Raw genomic sequence first — 20577 nt, 5'->3', positions numbered from 1 at the left:
CAAAACTGATATTATGAGAGAATGCATCTTAAAGTGAGAATTGAAAAGGCAGTCAAACATTCATTTCAGTATAAATTTAATTAAATTATTTGATCGAATACAGGTTAATTCAAAATGAACAATCTGAAGACTGGTCTGAAATGTCGAATATAGTATACAAATCCTTCTATTGATTTCCGTCCTTGGGTAGGTTTAAAGAAGCGCATACCTAGCTTTCGTTAATCATGAAATCTGATCTCTCCCTTCTTTGTATATAATTATGAAGTGTAGGATTTATATAAGCACAATTATAGAAGAGCATTGGCATTGTGCGTGCGGCTTCAGAAATAAAAGTTAGTTAACATTCGATTTAGTGAGAAATATGGAATCAAGGGATTTTGTTTAAACAGTAAGTACGTTTACTTTCTGCTATGTGTGTTATTATTTATTAAGTTAAACAGTTGACGATTCCATCAGTTATTATCAAACTAATCGAACCTTTTTCTAGCGGCGCAAGTTTTCATCCGCTTTATATCGTTCTCTATTTGGTAATTTGTGGATTAATTCGTTCAATTAAAACATATGAGTATCAAATACAACACACAATATATTTACAGTCCTTTAACCGAAAATTATGGCTGCCGAATTTTAAAATTTTCAAGCATTCTCATATAATGGTGAGTTACGACAGCTGATGAAAATGGGACACTCCTTGCATTTCGTATTTGGCGAATTTAGTAGCCGATAAAAATGGCAAAAACACGCATTTACCGACTTTGGTCCGTTTTGGGCGAGTTTTGGCATATGTTTTCGTCAACTGTTATAGATTAAGATGAGTGTCCCAGTAGCACGTCAAATACTTGATGATTAGAATTATTGTAAGGACAATCATTGACTTCAATTTACAATGTATGTGTGTGCGGGATCAGAACTAACAAGAGTTAAATCGCAGTGAGAAACATTGAAGGAACGGGATTGTTATTATAAATTATTTTGCAGTCTGTTTTGAGTGTTACTATTTGTTTAGTTGAACAGAAAAGGATTCCGTTAATTTATATGAACATACTTCTTCCAAGCGGCTCAAATTATCAACCTCTTTATTTCGCATTTATGTTTTGTAAATATTGACAGTATTGATTCATTAATCAAAGTTATAATAAACTTGGTGTTTATGAGTTTTGTATTATGTAAATTTGTATTCCTTTATTTCGTTTATTTGAGCAGTAGCTGTTTTCATTTTTAACACAAGTGAAAACATGACACAGCCTTTCTATCGATGAAATACTAATATAATCTGAACTGATTCGATCATATATAAGACAATATGTCTTTTTGTACCATTGGTCTTATTATACACAGGTAAATTGACAGACTCAATAACTGATCATTTTAAGTGTAAAAAACTGTTCGGCTGAATGTAATAATTTAATTTAGTTTCCAGATCAAAAGGCTAGGTAAAGAAAACTCGGATGAAGTAGAGTTTATTGACTTGCTCATGTTTTCTATAATTCAAAGTACGCAAACATATAAACACGCATGTACTCATACACACACACACACACATTCTCACACACACGCACACATATATATATTTAGTATTTAGTTTAGATATTTAGATAAAAAACACGTATGTAAGACGTTTCTAACAGAAAGCAAGCGCTATCATTAGATTTTAACAGAAAGCGGTTATCTTTTAGCAATTTACACGTCTGTTGTTCCGTCCCTCAATCCGTTGTTTGCACACGTGTACCTCTGAAAGATTCTCTCATATCAATGATGTTCCTGTCTATTTATTCCGTCTGTCAATCCGTCGTTTGCACAAATGCTTTACATATGCGTTGTGATAGCGATTTGTAAACACGGCTCTCCTGTAGTAATTACCTGGTTGATTTGTTCCGCTCGTCTTGTAAAGGTTACTTTCCTATAGTAATTACACATTTCCCGTCCGTCGTTTGCACATGTCTAAAGACATGCGGCGTCATAAGGACTTATTAAAAAGGCTCTCCCATAGTAATCACCTGTCTTGTTGTTTCGTTCGTCCATCCGTCGTTCGAACATGTACAAACACACGCGGCGTCATTCGGAATTGTTAAAGCGGCTCGCCGACGGTAATTACCCTGTAATTGCTGGCACTTGCAAACTTTTGTGTTAAATGTGTGTGAAAGACACTGTAAGACTTTTAATGGTGTTATTGACTTTATCCGTGTTCGGCCATTACGCTACAAGTCCTAGCAAGTCGAATGCAAGTGCTGAGCGTCCTTGGCGTTTATGACAATCTAAGGCAAGGTTTAAGCAAGGAGAGATATTAGGGTACAAATAGAAACGAAACAAAAGATTGATCTGAAATTGGGACCAATAGTTTACAAATTCTTCAGAAATCAATTAAATTTTGCTATATGGTATATTGAAAGAGGCACATCGCGAAGCTTTTGTAAATAATGAAATATGATATTTATTTTTGTTTATGATTTTGAAGTTTAGTATTTATATAAGGACAATCAAAGCAGACCATTCACATTGTTTGTGCGGCTTCAGAAATAGCAATAATCAATATTGGATTTAGTGACAAATATGAAATGAATGGCTCTTGTTTAAAAACGAAGGTAAGTTTACATTCTGCTACGAGTGTAATTGAATATTCCATTCCATCAGTAATTAACATAATATGAACTTTATTTTTTTTTACTTTTTACAGCGGCGCAAGTTATCTTTCTCTTTATATCTTATTGTATTTGGTAAATGGTGTGTTTATTAATTCAGTTAATAAACATAAATATTGCACAAAACATGACAATAATAAGTAGGACGTTTACTTCTGTTATTTTTGCTAGAATTATGGAGGGACGAAGCTTAGCATCTAGGTGATATGGAAATATAAAGATACAGTACGAAGAAATGCCATACCATTACAAAATTACAATATAGCGCGATATATGGCCATATCAGTACTAAACTTCCTTAGGCTTGTTCATGGTAAGTCACTGTATAACTTTTGAATGAGTGATTAACAATGACATAAAAACGCCATATCATTACGTGAGCTACTTATAGTGAGACACTGGATAGCTTATTAGTGAATGATTGACAGTGAGATATAAGGTCGTACTATAATACACTTACTTCGGCTAGTTTGTGTTGGGACACTGGATAGCTAATAAGTGAATGACTAACAGTGATATAAAATATCTTACCGTAACAAACTAACTTAGGCAAGTTTTTGTTGTAACACTGGATAGCTATTGATTGAATGACTAACAGTGAAATTAAAGGTAGTACCATAACGAACTAACTTATGCTAGTTTGTGTTGGAACACTGGATAGCTATTGAGTGAATGACTGACAGTGAAATTAAAGGTCGTACCATAACAAACTAACTTAGGCAAGTTTTTGTTGCAACACTGGATAGCTATTGAGTGAATGACTAACAGTGGGATAAAAGGTCGTACCATAACGAACTCCCTTTGGCTAGTTTGTGTTTGAACACTGGATAGCTATTGATTGAATGACTAACAGTGAAATTAAAAGTCGTACCATAACAAACTAACTTTGGCAAGTTTTTGTTGCAACACTGGATAGCTATTGAGTGAATGACTGACAGTTTGATATATGGTCGTACCATTAAAAACTAACTTAGGCTAGTATGTGTTGGAACACTGGATAGCTATTTAGTAGATGACTAACAGTGAGATATATGGCCATACCATTACAAAACTACCTTAGGATAATTTGTGGTGATACACTGGGTAGCTAATGAGTGAATCACAGACAGTGAGATAAAATGTCATACCATTACAAAATTACCATAGCCTAGTTTGCGATGAGACATAAGATATTTAATGAGTGAATGCTAACAGTGAGATATAAGGTCGTACTATTACAAAACTACCATAGTTAAGTTCGTTGTGAGACCCTGGATAGCTAATAAGTGAATAACTGACAGTGAGATATAAGTTCGTACTATTACTAAAGTACCATAGTTAAGTTCGTTGTGAGACCCTGGATAGCATATAAGTGAATAACTGACAGTGAGATATAAGGCAAAACCATTATAAATTATCTATGCCTTCATATTTTGGGACAAGCACAATAAATGTATCATTGGCAGTATGTCATAATTGGGGTATTATGGGCTCAGCAGAAAGCAGCTTACCTAAAGTAATTACCCTGGTTATTTGTTCCGACTATATATATAGGCGTCTAATTATTTTCATTGTGCGAAACGAAGTCTGCCTCAAAACCTTTTAATCATGAGCCCTGTTTATCACTCATTAACTTCGTATTTCATTATTATCCTTGTTCAAAAGTGCAGTGATGACAGAGTTTCTGTTGTATTGAGATGCGTTCTTGATTTGGTTTCAAAGCATTTGTTGGGATCCTTAACTCATTGTTTTTGATTTTTGTGTTGTCTGCATTTAGTTTGAGACACTAGTCTTTTGAAATTCAACATTTTTTTGTAAAAAATGGTATACTTCCTCATATAACATAGGCAAGTTCGTTCAAGTTCAATTTAGTTTAAATCGACATTAAGCCTTAATAAGGTCCGATATGCGGTAAAAAGCTGATATAGGCATTTTATGTATTCGCATAATTTTTATCCCTCTCAGTGACAATAATAACAATTTAAGTGCCTGTCATTTATATTTAGACCGTCGTATCGTAGACAAACGGTTATTGCTATGCCATGAGTTATTGTCAATTGATAAAATTATAATTGCAAAACATATGCATCATGTTTATAACTAAAAATAAACACTTCTTAATTTATCAATTTCGATGACATAAAGAGAAAATATATTTGTACTATTTGAAGATAAAATGTATATACTTTTCCTTAAAACTCGAAAACAAATCTATTCAAAAACAACACTTCAAACACTTAAAGATTCAATAGATGGCATTATAGAATAAAACATAAACATATCAATTGATTTTTGAAGAAAATGTATATGCTTGCATTCTATTTTCAAGATTCTTCTTTTAAAAAGCGTCACTCTCGTTTATTTGCTAAAGTGCTAATTTTACAATATTACCATCGGTGACATTTCAGCAAAACTATTTTCAAATACGTCTTTGCATTAAGGATATGGCAATGCAAACAAGTATTAAATATATATCTTTGATTATATTCTAATCTGTCTGACGTTTGCTTGCGAATGAAAGATGAACCAGTATTATTTTGAAACCCAATACAAATTTACATACGCTGAACAATGACAAGGACTTGAAGTTATCTGATTTAAACCCTATACAACTGACATTGAAATGTTTGATAATTTAAATATGCTCAATACCGTTATGAATAGTTCACACTCTGCATGTAATGGTTTTAGATTAATTTAGATCAAATAATCGGATATATTAGTCGTGATCAGCAAATACTAAACATTGCGAAATTCACGTAATATTAATGTTAATTGTTTTATTATGTTGTTTGTTCATAGTCAGACTATGTCAGACTAAAGAATAAATCTTCAATATAAATATATCAATTGGAATCTTGCAACATTGAAATGAGATATTTAAAAATATCAAGCGATAAGTCGGTTTAAAAATTCTTTTTTTTAGTGAAAAATATACGTACAAATCTGACCAAGAAATACTGAAAGCTTGTTCACACACACTCGTCTATACATTACCACAGCGAGGCACATACATTCGCCGTAATTCGATATTCCATATATAAAAACACTGGCAGCAATGCGTATAACCCCAAACACGCACACTCACACGCACGCACGCACACACACACGAACTTGTTATACGTTTTCACTTATTACCGCTCACTCATATTAACACGCGTCTTAAAAACGGGGTATATTCCGCTCCCAAATTTTCAAACACGCACCCTCATCGTGATATTTTCCCCATTATTGCAAGCATAAACAAACCCTCAGAGTGGAATACTCATTCACCGATTGCCTATGGATAATCGCACCAATTATGCGGCAAATTACACGATTGCATAAACATACTCACACCCACAACGCGGCACACTCCCCTCTAAATAATACAATCCTATTGACGTGGCATACTCAAAGCGTGCCCAAATTTAACCACACTTACAAAGTTGCAAACCCTAGCTTGCCAATACATACATACATGTTCAAAGTGGTATACTCACCGCGTACCCATACATAAACAAAACCTTTACGTGGAATGCTCATTCAAAATACAACGTGCCCTTCTTCCCGTTCGATCAAATACACTACACGCTCTGCTCGCCCTACTCACACCCTTAGTGTACTACGCCCCACTCCCACACAAATATACAAATACCATACACGTGGTACATTCTTCGCCCTTAACTACTCACACCCTTAGTGTAATACTCCCCACTCACACAACAATACACACACCATACACGTGGTACATTCTTCGCCCGTAACTATTCACACCCTAAGTGTAATACTCCCCACTCACACAACAATATACGCACAATATACAAGTGGTAAAGTCCTCGCCCTTAACTACTCAAACACTAAGTGTAATACTCCCCACTCAATACAAACACACCATACACGTGGTACACTCCTCGCCCTTAACTACTCACACCCTTAGTGTAATACTCCCCACTCACACAACAATACACACACCATACACGTGGTACACTCCTCGCCCTTAACTACTCACACCCTTAGTGTAATACTCCCCACTCACACAACAATACACATATCATACACGTGGTAAACTCCTCGCCCTTAACTACTCACACCCTTAGTGTAATACTCCCCACTCACACAACAATACACACACACCATACACGTGGTACACTCCTCACACCCTTAGTGTAATACTCTCAACTCACACAACAATACATACACACCATACACGTGGTAAACTCCACTCCCTTAACTACTCACACCCTTAGTATAATAGTCCCAACTCACACAACAATATACACACATCATGCAAGTGGTAAAGTCCTCACCCTTAACTACTCACACCCTTATGGTTATGCTTCCCACTCACACAACAATACACACAAACCATACACGTGGTTCACTCCTCGCCCTTACCTACTCACACCCTTAGTGTAATACTCCCCACTCACACAACAATACACACACACCATTCACGTGGTTCACTCCACGCCCTTAATTACTCACACTCTTAGTATAATACTCCCCACTCACGCAACAATACACACACACCATACACGTGGTACACTATTCGCCCTTAACTACTCACACCCTTAGTGTAATACTCCCCACTCACACAACAATACACACACACCATACACGTGGTACACTCCTCGCCCTTAACTACTCACACCCTTAGTGTAATACTCCCCACTCACACAACAATACACACACACCATACACGTGGCACACTCCTAGCCCTTAACTACTCACACCCTTAGTGTAATACTCCCCACTCACACAACAATATACACACACCATACAAGTGATACATTCCTCGCCCTTAACTACTCACACCCTTAGTGTAATACTCCCCACTCACACAACAATACACACACCATACACGTGGTACACTCCTCGCCCTTAACTACTCACACCCTTAGTGTAATACTCCCCACTCACACAACAATACACACACCATACACGTGGTACACTCTTCGCCCTTAACTACTCACACCCTTAGTGTAATACTCCCAAACGGGCAACAATACACACACACCATACAAGTTGCACACTCCTCGCCCTTACCTACTCACACCCTTAGTGTAATATTCCCAGTCACACAACAATACACACACCATACACGTGGTACACTCTTTACCCTTAAGTACTCACACCCTTAGTGTAATAATCCCCACTCACGCAACAATACACACACACCATACAAGTTGCACACTCCTCGCTCTTACCGTCTCACACCCTACGTGTAATACTTCCCACTCATGCAACAGTATACACATGCCATTCACGTGGTACACTCCTCGCCCTTACCTACTCACACCCTTAGTTTAATACTCCCCACTCACGCAACACTACAAACACACCATACAAGTTGCAAACTCCTCGCCATTACCTACTCACACACTTAGTGTAATACTCCCCACTCATGTAACAATATACACACACCATACACTTGGAACACTCCTCGCCCTTACCAACTCACACCCTTAGTGTAATACTCCCCACTCATGCAACAATATACACACACTATACACGTGGTACACTCCTCGCCCTTAACTACTCACACCCAGAGTGTAATACTCCCCACTCATACAACAATAAACACACACCATACACGTGGTACACTCCTCGCCCTTAACTACTCACACCCTTAGTGTAATACTCCCCACTCACACAACAATACACACACACCATACACGTGGTACACTCCTCGCCCTCAGCTAACCGTATCACCGAAAATATTTTAATTCAAAACGCCTTAATTTTTAACCTGATTGGTAATGGTCTTCATCAATTCAAAACTGTAACCATTAAAATATTCCATGTTCCGTGGAATAATATGACGTTAACATGTCTTTCAGTGGGGTAGGGGGACTATAAATCCTGTCTTCACGTCGCAGAAAGTCAGAATATTAAATGTTGATATTTATGTTCGTTAAAATTTAAAGACCGCTTTTTTCTTATACATAAGGTATACATGTGGATTTCATCTCATCACGTTAAAAAATTGCTATACAAGGCAAGTCTAGGAACCAAAAAAGGCCATTCTAGAGGTTCAGTACATCGCGTACCGCGTACGGGACTCAATTGAGTGTAGACTTTTCCATCAGAAAAGCTGCAAAACTAAACTCTTGTATTGTGTTCTGCAAAATCATATTTTGAGATCGTGTATGTTCTGCGATATCGATTCTATATAAAGCATGTCCTAACTCATATAAGGTGTCATAATAGTTGTAAAGACATTCACAGTTGACATTTCTAGAAAGAAAACATCTCTATTCATTTCCTATTCATCAGTTAAGGAAAACACCTTGTGTATCCTTTTTCAAACAAAACATTCTCCTTGAAGCATCGTTCATTTGAGTTCAATTCAGTTTAAATCGACCTGAATAAGTTCAGACATGTTGTAAAAAGCCGACAGAGGCATTTTATCTATTGCTGTGGCACGCTGAAGCACAGTATTCGTTACAAAAAGTAAGACGTATGTTATTTGAAGTTTAAGTTCACATTAATGGAAATATATATCTCAAATATGTGATTTAAGCTATCTTTTTTTGTGATTAAGGTCTGTATGTTATTTAAATTCTATTTTATGTTTGTTTGCATATATTAGTCTCTGCTGTTAGTAAAAGGAACATTTATTTGGGATAAAAAAGTGCACAGCGCTTATTTTAACGTTATCATGTCTCATTGTAGATTTCTTTCATATGCAGTACATTTAGACTGATACAAGCTTTTTTATTTGTGAACTTCAAGTCATATTGCTTAGATACTTGGCTAAAAACAGCATCCTTATGTAGGGTGGCATATACCTGCCTTAAGATAGCCTGTTAACGTTCGCGAATTGTTTCGAGTTAACCACTATATTTTCGCGATAATTATCTAGCTATCGAGTTCATATTCGTGTTAATTTTTTGGTAAGATGATTATCACAAGACTAAAAACAGGCTTGGAAGTGCCCAGAAGAGCCACCTATTACTTTTTTAGATGTACAACATGAACAGGTTATCTAGTTATGGTTTGTGAAGTAAAATACTAACTGGTTTACTTGATTAGATTCGTGTTACCACTTAGATATAAATGTACTTTGGGGTTCTAGCAGTAACTGCCTATCTAGTTATGGTTTGCGAAATCCCCTTTATAAGTTATTTACATGTTTAGCGTAATCAGATTCGTGTTACCACTTAACTATAAATACATTCCAGATGCAGGCGCTAACATGTTATTTAGTTATGGTTTGCGAATTCCACTATATAAGTTACATACCACCTGGTTAATGCAATAAGATTCGTGTTACTTATTAAGTTATAATATGCCACCATACTTAAATGATGTATCTTATATCATTAACATAATATTTTGAAGTCAGAAATAATCCTTATTGTGGATTTTGAAATGTTTATGGTTGTCTATAAAACCATACAAATAAATAACAATTAAAAAATGAAATAAAGCATCTTGTTTAGAAAACAGGTTTTTAAGGTTTTTAGCTCACCTGAGCACGTAGGTAGTTGTGTTAAAACAGAGCTTTTCCTATCGCCCAACGCCTAGCGTGCGTCGTCCGTCGTCCGTCCGTCCGTCGTTCGTCAACAACTAGCGTCATCACCACCAAAACCATCTGGCCGATTTAGATCAAACTATTTTTTAAAATTATACAAATATATAAATACCATGCAGAACATTGGTTGGCACGTAACTGAAATGAAAACAAATAAATCTCTTTTTATGACCAAATCACAAATTGTTCACAAGTGACACTTACTGAATCGGCGTCATTCAACAACTGTAACGAGGATAGCGGACATCCTCTCGATTAATGTATTCATTCTCAGGCGCAACAAAGCAGGGATAATGCAGAGGACTTTTCCTTTCCTAGTCATCTACTTCATCATGTTTGCCTTAAAGGCAGCATCCCGCAACAAATACATCACCATATTAAAATATTTAACATCCGAAAACTTTTAGATACTAAACGCCTTTCCTTCGTAACTATGTTATCCAATTTTCGAGATAACTGCCATACAGATGTAAATGAGTTCTTACTATGCTGTGTACCTTGCGGTGTTTACTTGCATAAATACAATGGAAACTACAAAGACGAGCACAGTTAAAACTTTACTTTGTTCAGAGACACAAGACAATGGCCTTCCCGACAATGAATTAGAGACACAAACGTATAAACATTTCATACACAACTACAAAAACATCAAACAAATAACTCGCGCATCAAAATAGCCTTACCAGTAAATTATTTGTTTATCGCTTTTTAATGTCAGTGAAAGACGAGTCGTTTTGAATCCCGAATCTTCTTCGGATTTCACCTGTTTTGCAATAACCTCAAAATTGTCTCAATGATTTTCAATAATAACAAGATCAGAAATATAAACCTAATAAAAAATACATAACAAGCCATGATAATTTACTCCGTTTACCCTCGACTATCAAATTACTGAAAATCAAACCATCAACATGATTCTTCTTAATTATTTGTATAACCTATCCATCTAGCGCAATACATATTTCACCGTTTGACTGAGATGTATTGTATAGAGTTGTATTGATGATATATTATGGTTTGTCGACTCGTAAGGTGCTGTTAGTGACGTATAAACACAACGAATAAAAGAAATATCAACACTTTACACTACATGAACTTTTTTTCTCCTACTGTTTTTACTATACTTTTAGAAGCCGGAAACTTGAATTACATATTTCAAAAACACAAAAATGATGTCTTAGGTTTGAAATGTATCAGATTGTTTTAACTTTAGGCCTGGATGTTGATTGAAACAGACTATTAGCAGATGCTTTATCAAATTTAGATAATAAATACAAATCTCAACTGGTGTATTTTTGTCTTTTATCCTTAAAAAGTACGAGGTTTCAAAACAGGGCTTTTTTTCTACAATATATTGGGTAGCATTGACGGCCTCGAGAATGCAATTATAAATGTGAAGTTGGTTTCGTCGTTACAAAACAGGTCTTTTTTCTACAATATATTGGGTAGCATTGATCGCCTCAAGAATGCAATTATATATTTGAAGTTGGTTGGTCTGGTTTTTTAAAACTCATAATTATCATATACAAAAGACTTTTATATCGATCAAACTTGTGTCAATAATGTATTTTCTTACAGACATTTATGGATTTTGGACCAGTATATTAAGTGTCATTAATCTATTTTTCAGTTGGATGAAAGCACACCATTGAATAAGAGTAATAAGAATTGAAAATGGAAGTAGGTAAGTAATCGTCATTCAAATTATTTTGTTAAAAACATGTTAAGAGTACATTTTGTTGATATAATTATCATACGACTTAATACACGCTTGAAAATGTCCATAACTGACACTTTTATAACCTTTCTTAGATTTAGAAAATAAACAGGTTTGCTATAATGGTTTAGCTCATCTGAGCACGTAGCTACTAGTGGTCAGACTGAGTTTTTCCTTTCGCCCAACGCCCGGCGTCCGTCAGTCCGTTGTACGTCAACAACTAATATCAAAGTTCCTTGGATGGTGCTCTTTTTGAAAATTATACAAATTAATGAACTCCACGCAGAACTTTGTTTTCCATGTAACCGAAAAGAAAAACTTTAAAACTCTTCATGACAAAATCCTTCAGTGCGAGAGCTCATATATTGTGTTACAATGCCTAGTGGTATTCTTCCACTATTCAAAATATTTTTCTGGGCCCACACCCTTGATATTTGTATATAGCATCTTGTCCGTTCCGATTGTGCCCCTGGGGTCACAATTGGGCCCGCCCCGAGGGTCACAATTTTCCATTCAGCTTATGTAAGAAATGTTTTAAAATATTCTTATCGAAACCGCTAGGCCAACACTTTTGATATTTTATATGTAGCATTAAACAGTTGTCATTCACCAAGTTTGTGAAAAGTTTGTCCCTTAGGAAAAAAACTGACAACGCCCTGGAGTTCATCAGTTTTATAGACTTACATAGTTATGTGGCATCATACGATTGCCCTCTACCAATTTTGTTTAAATAATGTCCCCAGGGTCAAAGCTGGTTCCAATAATTTTGATGTACTTGTTTCTGAAGCATTAATAATGCAATATACCAAGTATCCAATTTAGAACACAAATATCAATGGTGTGCTAGGATGACAAAGACTGTTATCTTTTGACATTTTGTTATTGAAACATTGCGTGCAGTTTTGCAAATACATTTCAATGTTTTATTCTTGGATGAGCTTTTCTGTGAGATTTCGATCTACCTTCTTATGTTTGAAGCTACACTAACGAAGCTCGGACCATGTGCACATATTTGAAATCTCTATGTTGTGCTTTGATGACCTTAACCATTACCGCATATGCCAATAATCATAGTTAATGAGCGATTAAGGGGCATAATGACTGTTTTTGTACGTTATGAATCAAGCACTATGAACAATGTGCTTTTATGCAAAGAATATGCTTGGACCTAATTATTATTACTTCTCAATTAATTAGTTAATGCTCCATTTAAAATCTTTAATTTATGCCCCAAAACAAGCAATGTTAAACTTATTGTCTCTTTCCATGTAATCCATTTGATATTTTTTACGCCCCGCGAACAATTAATGCTCTCCCAGCCATATTTCAATGCCGGTTGCATATCATTACTAACTAATGGTTAAGTTCAAGTTTTACTTTATTTGAAATGCATAAATGCTTTTATCCAATGAGTATATATAAATTAACATGTTTGTGTCATACCTTTCAGTTTCGACTGCATTTTTATTCATGCAATTGATTTATACTAGTTAACGACAACAGGGCAAAGCCTAGTAATTGAATCTTTAGCCCTGTTTATAGTCTCAAGGCAAGTACCCAAACATCATGGGACTAGACAAGCAAACATATTAACACCATATACACAAAAATGAACACCACAAACACCAAAAAAGCTCCACAAACACAAATACAAACAACACAAATAGACACACCCATCAAAACAAACTTACCCATGGCTAGGATTATCGCCTTGGAACGATCAATGACAAGCGATAAACCCATCGCATTAGAGTCGGTTCTTGCACTGGTGGAAAAAAACAACAAACAAAAGCTAACTAGAGCTATCCCTAGATGATTTTAATTCTCCAAATAATAAGTCCCCTGGATTTTCTTCTGTAGGACAATACCTCCACTTCCGGTTCTCTTTCAGTTGCAGGATTTCTTCTACACGATTTCTCACAAAACATTTTTAATAAATTCATTGTTGTTACCAATATGTTATTTGCTTGTCTGACCACAGTTCCTTCTTGGCAATGTTGAGTTGTTGTTGAAGGTGTCACTCTGATCACTGGTAACAACTTCACATGGACATTGTTTTATTATTCTTTTTTTTTCATTCATTCAGGCCGACAAAACGTCTTAATAATAAATACCGCATGTTCTAATATCAAAATTTTGTAAAATAAATACTGGTATTTATTCAGATCAAAAGGTCTAAATAATAAATACCCGTATTTGTTTACCTAAAAACCGCTATATAGAATATACCCGTATGTGTCCATCCCTAAACGTCTTAATGGTAAATAGCCGTTTCTCCCACGATCCCCAACCGAACAAAACAACAACAAAAATAGCAAACAAAAATACAAGCAAACAAAACATAAAACGTTTTTAAAAAAAAACACTGCGTCTGAAGATCATTCTAAGGCCGACAATCGTGGTCTTTTTGTCTGCGTATTTTTTTTTTAATTCCAAGCAAGAAATATCCCGGTTTGGGTTTGGCATAGGGATTGTAATTAACCAAAAACAAGTAAAACAGTGTGTCAATGACTTCATTGACATTAGTTCGTTGCATTGGCCTAGCTATAGTGAGTACTCTTATGCGGGTTAAAATATGCAGCCATAAGTGAGTGGTCGGTGATGTGCATTGGGGTGTGATACATAGAAAAGAAAGGGGACTGTACGTGTTAAAGTGGGATGTATCCGAGGTGCGTGCGACATAATGTATTTATTCATGTATTGATCAGTATCCTGTTATAGCGTCCAGTCCAGCCTAGTTCAACAAAATGCGGTTATTCCTCCCTTCTGCTTTGTGTAACAACAAACAGTTAAGTCCTACGCAAGCCGTGCAAAACAAAATACCATGATTTCCTCTTTCTGTTTGTGTACCAGCTTGCAGTAATCCATCACTCCTGCTTTGTGCAACAAAATACAATTAGTTCCTCCTACTGCATTGTCCAGCAAATATGCAGTTATCTCTCATTTTTACTGTCGTGTCCAACAACTCGTTGTCTCCCCTCCGTCATATAACAAAAAGCATGCGCTAACTGTATCAGAAGAACGTGCAAGTTCATGCTTTGAAAGAGGTCAAACAATAAACGCATTTCAATTGAGATACCGTATTATTACCATTGCATATCTAACATTTTACGATATTATTTCTACTCCATATCATTCGATTTTATTCAAAAGGCGTAAACCTTGAACTTGTAATGTTATATTGACATACTAAAGGTTAAACCAAGCTATGTAGAGAAGTTATTATGTGTGCATTTTGTAAGAATAAGAACGTTGAGTTGTCTTTTTCAGTGAGTAAAGTATGCTTGCACGTTTCTTATTATTTTAGATTTTAGTAAACACTTCGGAACAATTTAACACGGTCGATATCTCGTAAACCCCCGTCTTAATGTGTATATATTTCTAAACTGTAATTGGCATAATATCTTGATATTCAATTAGTGAGGAATAATGATCGGTATTGCAATTTGCTACTTCTGTGTTTGGGCTTGAATTTTAAGCTCGACGGTTTTGGTCGCTGCTGGTGGTGTCACCATAGAAGCTATTCAAAACATAATCAATGGAAAAGAAACTCTATCCTTCTTCATATTAAATATCAACATGTTGCGTGAGAAATACGAAAATGCATTGCAAGGTCCATAACTGGAGTGTATAAATATATATATACGTAAAGCTTAACTTTTTTTTTATAGAATCCTGAAACAAAATGTCAAGACCCAGATATCTAACCAACATAGAAATACTTAACGGTTAAGATACTGTCAGATTGTATCGCAGGAACGAGAAGTTTTTGCACCGACGATACCCATAACCACGTCAATTGAACCTTTACAGTGACACCGTTATCGTCGCTGGATACTACGTTTATGTCCGAAATTCCCTTAGGATGACTGAACTGAAATGAAATCAATTGTATAATACCGCAGAAAGGTGCATGTATGTACAACATACAAGGTAAAATATTACTCCGGTTTTAAAAGCATGGGTTTTCATGATCAAAAGAACATATTGTTTTCATCAATAAATGCGAAAAACATAAACAGCAATTGTTTTAGATACATTTCAGACCAAAAATTCACACCATAACTTTATTTTCTCGGACACCACTCACATTGACCAGCACAATTGCGTTCAAACCCCGATAATGTCATCAACCCCGCAATTCATTCCTTAAATAAACTCGTCGTACAGTACTTGTGACACGGAGATTGTGTATATAAGGTATATATTTATTCAACGATATTAATATTCATGCACAGATCTTTGAAAATGTTCTGTTCACAGTAAAGAAATCTTATACATAACGAACAAGAAAAAAACAATGAATGAAAACTTTGGCTTAATCTTTAATGCTTTACCACCCTTGATCGATATTTCTTATTGAGATAAATCCTGGTATAAATGGATTAGTTCGTACAATGAAATAATTACTAAGTATTAGATGACACAATCTTTAGATCTTTCGTTCATTTGATTCGGCAAGGACATAATGAAATCACTGATTCTACTCTCTAATATATTGTTGTGCAGGGTTGGTGTATTTTTGTAGGCATCCCTATAAAAACATATTGTATATTCAGTGTTCCTTTTAATTTCTTCTCTTTGATGTTTGTTTTTAAAAATAAATCAATATTTTTTTTTGTAATTCTAAAATTGTATAGGTTTCGATGCAAAATAATTTTAAGATATATTAAATGTTCCATTTTGAATGGAAATCTAGATATCGAGTTTAAACAAAAGTAAATTATGGCGGGACTTATACATGTTAATATACACCATGCGGTAGTATTTGAGTAAAAGTGAATGACATTATAAAACCCATGTCATACACTTGTAACGTGCGAGACCAACAAACACCAACTAATCCCTTCAGAGAATTTCATGCTCGACCCTGATGGGGTCCGCTGGTCTTTATATACAGTTAATCCTCAATCCATACACAACCCAGGCTTTGCTAATTTTGAATATTACCAACCAAGTTAACATACGTACTATGAATGTACTTCCTTCTGGAATGTTATACTATGAACGCACATCCGCCGCCTACAGCGGATCGTTACACTCATCCGCCGCCTACAGTGGACCATTACACACTGCATAAATCAGTAAACAAAAGCGGGTTGAGAGGTGATGGGGGGAGTCAATTAAATATAGGAGAGAAAAGTAATGAAATATGCCCATGACGAAACCTTTTTGTCTTGAAATTGCTCAAATGTAATAAGGGGTATTACCCTCTCCCGTCCTGCCAGTACTAAATACCAAATTAATTTTGTTTCGTAAGGAGGTGTGCTTGTCAAACAAAAGCCTATGCTCCTATGTTACACCCCCTCTAACGCCAAATTCTGGATGCGCCCCTGGTATATCATATAAGGTAATCGATAATATGATAACCACGTTTAAGGAAGACAAGTGGTAGTATTTCAGCAAAGATATATCGATATGAAGATTCGTACTATACAGCTGATGATTATTTAATCTGATCCTTAATATTGACTTTTTATGAAGGTTTTTTATTCAGGCTTTTTCATGATTAAATTTAAAGTATGGTTTAACTTCATATACTTGAAGCCTGCTGGCAAAATGTAAGAGAAGTGCCACGTTCATTTGTGTTTGGATTATCATAATTATCTGTCAATTTTAGAAAAAAATGAAGGACAAATATTGCGTAAGTTTAAGCTGTATAAATTTAAACTTGACGGTATGCATGCTTGATATCTGAAATGTAGATATAAATTGTCCGATTCTTTTTATAATTACAAATGTTGAATCATCTTAAGTTTGGCCTTGTATTTTTTAAAAGGAATCGAATTAGACATCGACAGAGTAGAACGCTTCAACTCATGGAATGTTGCTTTTATAATCTGGTATAATTGAAATAAATGCAATATTTCTCTGCGAAAATTCCGGTTTTTAATATAAATATTAAAAAAAAATCATATCAATATCGATGAAAGTCAATCATTTTAAATTGTTATCTTTTAATTGTTCAGTGATCTTGTTTGTTTGTATAGCAACGATATTCCAGCATACGAGTCGAAAAACAAATATCAGGGCCCATTTTAAACCATTATAAATTATCTTTTCCTTCATATTTTGGGAAACGCACAATAAATGTATCATTGGCGGTATGTCATAATTGGTGTAATATGGGCTCAGCAGAAAGCAGCTTTCCTAAGGTAATTACCCTGGTTATTTGTTCCGACTATATATATATATATATAGGTATCTGAACATTTTCATTATGCGAAACGAAGTCTGCCTCAAAACTATTTAATTATGAGCCCTGGTTATCATTCGTTCACTTCGTATTTCATTATTATCCTTGCTCAAAAGTGCAGTTATGAAAGAGTTTCTGTTGTATTGAGATGAGTGATTGATTTGGTTTCAAAGCATTTGTTGGGATCCTCATTGTTTGGATTTTTGAGTTGTCTGCATTTAGTTTGAGACACTAGTCGTTTAAAATTCAACATGTTCATAGAAATGGTATGCTTCCTTATATAACATAGGCAAGTTCGTTCAAGTTCAATTTAGTTTAAATCGACATTAAGCCTCAATAAGGTCAGACATGCGGTAAAAAGCTGATAGAGGCATTTTATGTATTAGCATAATTTTGACCCCTCTCAGTGACAATAATAACAATTATAGTGCCTGTCATTAATATGTAGACCGTCGAATCGTAGACCAACGGATCGTCGTTCTTGCTATGCCATGAGTAATAGTCAACATATAAAATTATAATTGCAAAACATGTGCATTAAGTTCATAACTCAAAATAAACACTTCTAACAAATATCAATTTCGATGACATAAAGAGAAAATATATTTGTACTATTTGAATATAAAATGTGTATACTTTTCCTTAAAACTCGAAAACAAATATATTGAAAACAACACTTCAAACACTTAAGGATTCAATAGATGGCAATGTGTGTGTTTTATAGAATAAAACATAAACATATCAATTATTTTTTGAAGAAAATGTAAATGCTTGCATTTTATTTTCAAGATTCTTCTTTCAAAAAGCACCACTCTCGTTTATTTGCTAAAGTGCTAATTTTACAATATTTTCATCGGTGACGTTTCAGCAAAACTTTTTTCAAATACGTCTTTGCATTAAGGATATGGCAATCCAAACAAGTATTAAATATATATCATTGATGATATTCTAATCTGTCTGACGTTTGTTTGCGAATGAAAGATGAACCAGTATAATTTTGAAACCCAATGCAAATTTACATCCGCTGAACAATGACAAGCACTTGAAGTTATCTGATGTAGACCCTATACAACTGACATTGAAATGTTTGATAATTTTAATATGCTCAATACCTTTATGAGTAGCTCATAAATAGTAATCTGCATGTAATGGTTTTAGATCAATTTAGATCAAATAAACTGTCTTTCAGTGGGGTAGGGGGACTATAAATACTGTCTTCACGTCGCAGAAGGTCAAAATATTAAATGTTGATAGTTATGTTTTTTAAAATTTAAAGAACGCTTTTTTCTTATACATAAGGTATACATGTGGGTTTCATCTGATCATGTTAAAAATATACTATACAAGGCAAGTCTAGGAACCAACAAATGCCATTCTAGAGGTTCAGTACATCGCGTACCGCGTACGGGACTCAATTGAGTGTAGATTTTTCCATCCGAAAAGCTGCAAAACTAAACTCTTGTATTGTGTTCTGGAAAATCACATTTTGAGATCGTGTATGTTCTGCGATATCGATTCTATATAAAGCATGTCCTAACTCATATAAGGTGTCATAATAGTTAAAGACATTTACAGTTGACATTTCTAGAAAGAAAACAACTCTATTCATTTCCTATTCATCAGTTAAGGAAAACACCTTGTGTATCCTTTTTCAAACAAAACATTATCCTTGAATCATTGTTCATTTAAGTTCAATTCAGTTTAAATCGACCTGAATAAGTTCAGATATGTGGTAAATAGCCGACAGAGGCATTTTATCTTTTTGCGTATCTAGTACTCTTCTCAATTACAATGTTAACACTTCTAGTGCCAATCATTAATATTTAGGCCGGTAAATCGTAAACCAACGGATCGATGGTAGTGCCATGCATGAAGTAATTGTCATTATATACAATTATATTTGCAAAATATGTTCGTCATGTTTAAAACTCAAAATAAACATTTCTGTTACAAGTTAATGTTTCTGTGATATTAAGTGAAAAGGTCTTTGTACTATTTGAAAATAATGAATAGTTATAGTTTCACACAGAACTTGAAAAAACAACACTTTTTTAATAATCAATGCTTCAATAGGTGGCAAAAATAAAAAGATGTAAACGTATAAATCTATTTTGACAAGAACATATGTGAATAATTGCATTTCAAATGTACAGATTGTTCTTTCAAAAAAAAACATAACTGTCGTTCAGTTACTAAAGTGCTGCTCTCGCATACAAGTTATTAATAAATAATGAGTAATTGGACATTGATTGATGTTTATATGTATGTGGTCACATTTGAAGAACATGTAACTACGTGATTATTTGTTCCAATGTAGCCTTTTAGCAAAACTGTTTTCACATATTTCTTTGCATTAAGCAAATGTCAATGGAAACAACTATTGAACATATATCTTTGCTGATAATATTATTCCTTTGACTTCTGTTTGCGAATGAAACATAAACCAGCAGTATTTCGAGACCCAATACAAATTTACATTCAGCTGAAGAATGACACACACCCACAACGTGGCATACTCCCCGCTCGC

General features: G+C 34.8%; 1 protein-coding gene across 4 annotated transcripts in view; it reads left to right on the top strand.

Moving 5' to 3' along the window:
* Positions 1-298: 298 nt before the first annotated feature.
* Positions 299-20577, top strand: part of LOC128221930 (uncharacterized) — a 161580-nt gene continuing 141301 nt past the window's right edge. For 2 of the 4 annotated variants that reach the window (XM_052930620.1, XM_052930619.1), the window contains exon 1: positions 299-388. The gene's annotated coding sequence lies outside the window, so the exon portion shown is untranslated. Of the gene's footprint in view, positions 393-11767; positions 11822-20577 lie in introns of all 4 variants that reach the window. The other 2 variants (XM_052930621.1, XM_052930624.1) reach the window with 2 other exon arrangements.

Source organism: Mya arenaria, chromosome 16 (genome assembly GCF_026914265.1).
Source record: "Mya arenaria isolate MELC-2E11 chromosome 16, ASM2691426v1".
NCBI classification, from domain to species: domain Eukaryota; kingdom Metazoa; phylum Mollusca; class Bivalvia; order Myida; family Myidae; genus Mya; species Mya arenaria.
The sequence above is the reverse complement of the archived record's forward strand: the minus strand, read 5'-3'. Positions and strand labels throughout refer to the sequence as shown.